We start from the raw sequence: 7086 nt of genomic DNA, 5'->3' as shown, positions 1-7086 counted from the left end.
TCCATGCTAGTTCAACAGCAGAGTGATGTTACTACTTGAAATATCAAATCCACAGTTCAATTTGAAATGCTGGACAAAGAACAACTTACATGAATTTAATGACTTTGTTATAAATTTGCTCACACTTACCTTGTAGGCCCATCTCTAATCCTGCTGGCCAAGTGCCTACATGCACTGCAGAACTGGAAATCAGAAGCAGTCAGCTCAGGCGAGGCAGGGAATACTTAAAGATGCTTTCTTATTCATACAGCCAAAGCCAGTCCCCAGCACAAATTAAAACAATCTGGACACCATCATGGCTTGTGCTTGCTGACATGGCAGAGATGGATGCAGAGGTAACCCAGTCAAGTCCTGTAAATGAATGACAGGGAAACAATTAGCACAGCAGCCAACAAAGCACTTCACCCTTCTTTAGAGTGTTACATTACATTGGTGTTCAACTGTAAACACATGTGTAAAATTGAATATTCACTCCTTGCATAAGTATAAATGAGAATGCAGGTTTCAGTTAATGAAGCATAAACCATAGATTGCTTGATAGAGCACAAAGTGGAAGACTGTTAGGAAATTACCTCTTGCCTCTATGCACAAGCCAGCTGGCAGGCCAGATTCTGCTAAAAAGCTGTGACAGTGCAACCCAAACATGCATCTGTAAGCCCACCTCAGGGTATCTCTGTACAGCTGTTGCACATGATGCTGTAACAACTCCTTATTAACAGTTATTTTGAAGGGTGCCCCCTGTATGCAACCTCACACTTGTACAGAAATGAAGTTAGCACAGCTTCAGCAGCCACTCTGCTCCAGCTACTTTTATGTGTGGTCTTAAGACTATTGGAAATGCAAGAAAAACCACTGCAAGCTGTCAGCATCACTAACCCAGCCCCACACAATGTGCTGGGAAAGTGCTGCCATGCACATGGACTGGTTCAGCACCTTACTGCAGGGAGGCAGTGCAGCATCTGCCCTCAAATCTCTCTGATGTGACCTTGTGCAACTTCCCTTTCATATTAATGCAATTTAAAAAAATCCATATTCTTCATATTGACCTTCAGTATAACACAGGGCAGATTGGACTGTCCATAATTTATCTCAGAATTAGAGCTGAGCTTCCAGAAAATTATCTGATCTCCATCTGGACATTGTAAATCATGAAGAACCCACGAAAGCCTTTGATCAGCTGCTCTCTTGCTTTGTTCTCTGCAGATTTGACATTTTTTGACACTCTGCCCCTAGGCCTTGTACAAACGAGACTGAAAAACCTTTTCTTACCAAAATGTGATAATTTCTGAGAGTCCAGCTTAATTCTGCCAAACTTCAGGAACTCTGCCTCCTTACACAATCTATGAAGAGCCAGGCCAAGCCCCTTCAAAGATCAAGAGAGTTCACATAAAGTCTCAGAAAACTGATTGTAGGATGATACTGGTCAAATTATCCCTTAGGCTTCTCTGTACAGAGGCGAGTTCTTAAACCTATCTATTAGTATTCCACAAAATTAAAGGTTTTACCACCCAATTTACACACCACCACCACATCAGATGATCATGATGCAGAGCAAGGTAAGCTCCAGGTGTGTCCATGCATAAACCTCAAACTTATGTTTCCATCTGACTGTCCCACACAGAATTCCAGACACACAGATGTGCTCCACAGACACTCCGATATCATGCCTCTTTTTGACACGTGTTGGAAGCAATTCAGTAAAGTTGCATTAATGTAACCTTAAAGCAAAAGGACTCCAGGCTAAACTTAAAAAAAAGTCCAGAGGGAAATACACACAAGCTGACATGGCTCTTATGTAGGGCTGGTCATTTTGCCTTCCTCCTCTTCCTTTTACTTTCCCCTCCCAGAGGGACTCGGGCATTAGGCTGCATGTTGAACCGTTGGCTCAGATTTTCAGCCTTAAAAGATGAATTTCCCTTATGACTGGAATTGTACCCGTACTAACCTTTTGCAATTGTGTATGTGCAGTTAATCATTGGCAGCTACACTGAACCTGATTGTTAAAAGGCTGAGTAAATATAACTACACCCTCGTTATCTTGTTTAAAGGTAGAAAGATTAATTTGAATTCTACCTGGAAATTCTGATTCATTGAATAAGCCTGAAATGTAGCGGTTTTCAATTACACTAAGAAATTGGTCTTTTGAATTTCCAAATTATGCAAGGCAAAGCAAGTTCAATTTAATCTATGCAGGGAAATACATTTGCCATCTTCGTAGCGCTGGATGTCGGTGGGCAACAGCTAAGAGTAGAGTGAAAAAACTGGAATGTGGACTGATGGTGCCCTCCAGGGGCCAGGCCGAGTAGAGCCGCCAGGCAAAACGGCATTTTTGAAGATTCAAATAAAACCAATAAATATTCCTGTACTATCACCCTGCTTAAAGGGGTGCAAGTGCCATTACTCTTGCTGTCCTCAGAGGAAAGTTTCTCTTGGCAGCCCCACAGACACCGAGAGGCTGTCTACAGCAGAAGTTTCTACATATGTCCATTTTTCTCTGCAGCTCGCTATAGCCTCTATATCAATCTATATCAATCTACTGCCCACACGAGCCCAGAAGACAAACTGCATCCCATGCACAACACACCTGCAGCAGAGAAGTCTCTGATCCAGGATTTTTCTAGAATTAGTGGAACTCTCCACTGCCAGTGCACACGGCTCAGTACCTGCAGACAGCCTGGCTGAGGTGCATTGCCAGGGCATGGCTGTGTCAGAATCAGAATATGCTGAGTTGGAAGGGACCCATCAGGATCATCGAGTCCAACTCCTGTCCCTGTGTAGGGCACCCCACGAATCATGTGCCTGAGAGCATCATCCAAATGCTTCTTGAACTTAGGCAGGCTTGGTGCTGGGACCACTTCCCTGGGGAGCTTGTTCCAGTGCTCAACCACCCTCTGGGTGAAAAACCTTTTCCTGATATGCAACCTAAACCTCCTCTGATTCAGCTTCCTGCCATTTCCCCCAGTCCTGTCATTGGTCACAGGAGTAAAGAGATCAGGAGCTGCATCATCTCTTCCTCTCATGAGGAAGCCATAGATTGCAGTGAGGCCACCCCTAAGCCTCCTCTTCTCCAGGCTGAATAATCCCAGTGACCTCAGCTGCTCCTCATAAAACAGTTAGAATTCCTCCTACTTCACATCCTCACCCATTATGAAATCACACTACCAAAATAAGGTTTACATTATTGTCCTGTCTCCTGTTAGAGTAGCTACATTTTATAGACACTTTTTCTACAAAATTAGAACTCAAAGTTATTGGCGTGCTAGAGGTATCCATATCAGACTAAAACCACATCTCCCTTCTTACCCTCACAGCTTAAACTAAACAAGAAAAATCTTATCTGTATACTGTCCTGCTGTCATTGAAGTGGGTATGGCACAACTACTTTGTTTCAAGAGGTTGAATTTTCAGTACTTGCAAATAGTTCTTAGCTCACTATGCATAAATACTGAAGTGAAGATATGAAGTTTTCTTGCAGGCATAAGCAGGGACTGCACTGGCTGCTGTGAGTGCCTAGGAGGGCACAACGTACTCAGCTCCCAGCCAGTGCTTTCTGCTCCATGAAGTCCAGCATCAAGCTTCAGGCCTAGATGCTGCTGACCAACAGACCAACACGATGTCTGGAGATCATGAGACTTCAAGAGCTAAAGCTGCCACAGAAGTTCTACCGTTCAAGTGCACAAGTCAGCTTTCAGCTACAACTGATGGAAGAGCTGATTTCTCCCTCCTTTCCCTGCACAAAGCTCTCTGGCCATGTCAAGAATTGAGAATTTAGAGACAAGACGACTCTAAAAAGTCTTTGACATAATTAATATCAGGTAATTGTTCCGAGTCTTCTTTCAGCTGCCAATTACAAGTAGAAATGGAGTCTGGGGAGCTACTGCAGATCATCTTTTATGCAATTACAATTTATGATGAACTACCCAGCTCCAGCAGCTCTTCCCAAGAGCACAACAATTCTAGATGAAGGATCTGCAGCAGCCATGACACAACGTCAATTCCCAGCATTTAACATGCCCACAAGCTAGAATGTGCACTCCTGGTTTGCTGCCGTGTTTGACCACACAGCTCATGGATGAAAAATTGCTTCAGCAATCAGAATGGCAGGTAATTAGCAACACATGCTGTCTTCCATTACTTTGTTTTGTTCATCTTAAATCATTTCCCATCCATGCTCTTTCCCACTGTTTTCAAGGTTTACTGGTAGGCAGCTTCAAACATGAAAAGCACTTGGCTTGCAGCTACACTACTAGGTTTTTTGTCCAACCTGATGTGTCCGGGGTTCAGACTGAGCATAGTCCTGGACAGCTAAAAAATTTTACAATGAGCAGGTAGACATCCAAGCAGATTCACTGAGCTACACACCTATCCACCCTTAGCAGAAACCCAGCTCCATCTTTTTACCTCCCAGATGGACACCAAAGACTCAGGGTTCTGGCCCATGAGGGAGGCTCAGATCTGGAGCTGCATGTGCTGCTCTACATGAAGGCAACAAAAAGGAAAACTACACTCCACAAATCCTGCCCTGAGTTGTTTCCAGTTTTTGTCAAGACTGATTAACATGGGGGTTCTGCAAGAGCAATCTCTATTATACTTCATACCTTTGACTTGTTGAAGAATGAAACAAAAGTCAGCAGGTTTATTTTGATCACCTGCAGGCCAGTGCTAAAGGCAGCTCAGCAGGTTTGCCACCACTGGACATCGCTGAGAAATGCGCTCTCCTCCCAGCACCTGCAGGTGGCACAGTCTTCTTGTGTATTTCTAATCTCTGCTTTATAACCACACTCCGGGGCGGGGGGGGGAAATAAACTTTCTAGATGAAAAAAGGTTTCCAAGATTATGTACTGATTTATGATTTATTTTGTTCAAAACCATCAATGTAGGCAACTGCATTATTTTCAGAAGCTGTGCTGGATTAGATTTAGAGAAGGCTGACATGAAAAGATTTATGCTGGAGAACACAACATGAGTTAAAGGAGACTGACAATGAAATACACACCCAGCACTGCACTCAGAACTGCAGAATATGAAGACTCATGAAAAGCACAACTCATATTGATCACAACAGCAGCAAATATCTTCAACTAGTGAAGCGGTGCCCATCTCTGGAATGAAACTGCAGCCAGTATTTCTATCTAGCTAGCATTTACCTGCAAAGTTTTTGCAGAGTGACTCATCTTTTCACTTAACTGTATTTTACTGCCACAGCAAGGTCATCAAGCAGTGCAGCTGCGTCACTCATGTGGACACTCACATCCTTCCCCATGGAAGACATGGAAAATTAGTACTTCAGGTGCTTTCCATTGTGTGTTCAGCTTGAAACAGGCAGGACCATCGACCCCAGTCCCAGCCTCCACATCCTGATGTGCCTTGTGCTCACTTTGGGCATCCCCTTTCCCAGCCCTACAGCCACCATCAGACACAGGATCTCACACTCTTTACACCAGGACACCGATTCCCATAGGAAAATATGCACAGACATTTGCACTTTGTTCAGAGGCCAAACTGCCTCAAAATGGGAAAGAAATTGAGGCACAGCCACTAAAATTAACGGCTTTGTAGCAAGCCTGTGACACCTTGGCCACAGAGCTGAGTGACTCATACATGTGACATTTCAGTAATCATAACTGCTTTTGAAAATAAAACTGCAGCTTATCAGGGTAGTCTTGTTTCCCTTAAATGCATTAAAAAGTCATTATCTTAAGAACTCAGTACATCAAGACATCACTTCTTAAAGGGACAGTATTAGACAACACAGAATGGCTTTCCAGATGCTGAAACTCTGTCCCTCAGTCATTTCCTTAATGGCCCAATTCTTTCATTCAACAGCTAGAAACATTAAGCTTTAGTTTCTCTGTTCAAAGCTTCTTGCTGCCCTTCACTGGCACAGAGTCATGAGCAGCTTGGGAAGGAAATCTCACTACTCAGATGTATCAACACTTTTTCCCCCAGGCCTAAATTTAAAGCAGACAACATGTTCAGAAATATTAATTTAGATGAGATATATTAAGTGCAGCATAGGAGTTTCCCAGAGTTTTCCTTCTCATGCTTCTTGCTTCATTAATCAGATCAGCCCTGCCAAAACATATTACAGGAAGATGTCTGTAGCCACTGTGGTCTAAGGCATAATCATACCTCAGAGATTAATATTTACAAGCCAATGTCTCCTCTTTAACAAGGACACAAGAAACCAGCGTGGCACAGACAGTGTTGCAGTTAACTCCTCAGGTAGCAAAGCAAGAGAAGAGCAGCACACCACCTGGGAAAAGCCAGCATCCTGAAGTGCAAGGAAAATGGTCAACCTTGAAAAGAACATGTTTTGGGCAGCAGAAATCTGGAGGAAAACCCTTGTGTTTCACAGGAGCTACCAGGAAGCCAGCCTAGCTTGAGTGCTCCTGAGTTACCTGATACAGCTCAGCAAGAGGAGAAGGGAAAGCTCCTCTCCACCATTCCAAGCTTTCTATAATTTCTTTCTACATCACAGATCACACTGTTGAGAGTCAAACAGCCAAATCCTGCTGTGGTAGCTCTGTGCACATCCCTCCCTGCCACTCTAGACAAGAAGATGGCTCCCACACTGAGGAGCAGCATGACAAAAGTTTGCTGTCACAGAGCCCTGGGGAGGAAATAACAGAATAACAGCAACAATTCTGAGAAGCTTTCAAGATCAGCAACATAAGCCAGAATAACACAGTTGTCACTGCTCCGTTCTCACAGAGCAGAGCACCATAACAGCATGTTCACAGCAAGCTGTAAACACTAGCCAAAAATCCTCTCCTAAACTTCATGCTCTTCAGAGTCCTGACACCCACATCCAGCCATTCTCATCTGGAATGCCAGCAACATGAGGCACTGCTCCCTGCCAGCTTCCCTCCAGCCTCTCTCTGCTCCCAGATGCCTGTGGCACACCTGAGCTCTAGTCATCTTAACAATCCTCATCTCCCTCGTGAGGCTAAAAATAGGCCTGTCTTCTCATTAGCTGCCCACAGTGCACAGCTAACAGGCAAAACTCCTGTGGCACTGGAATTTGAAAAGGTTTCTTAGTACCTTCTTTCCTTCATGTTTACACCTCCCATGTTCACACTGATG

The sequence above is a fragment of the Apus apus genome, chromosome 9 (assembly GCF_020740795.1).
Source record: "Apus apus isolate bApuApu2 chromosome 9, bApuApu2.pri.cur, whole genome shotgun sequence".
Lineage (NCBI taxonomy): Eukaryota > Metazoa > Chordata > Aves > Apodiformes > Apodidae > Apus > Apus apus.
Note: the sequence above shows the minus strand (reverse complement) of the source record.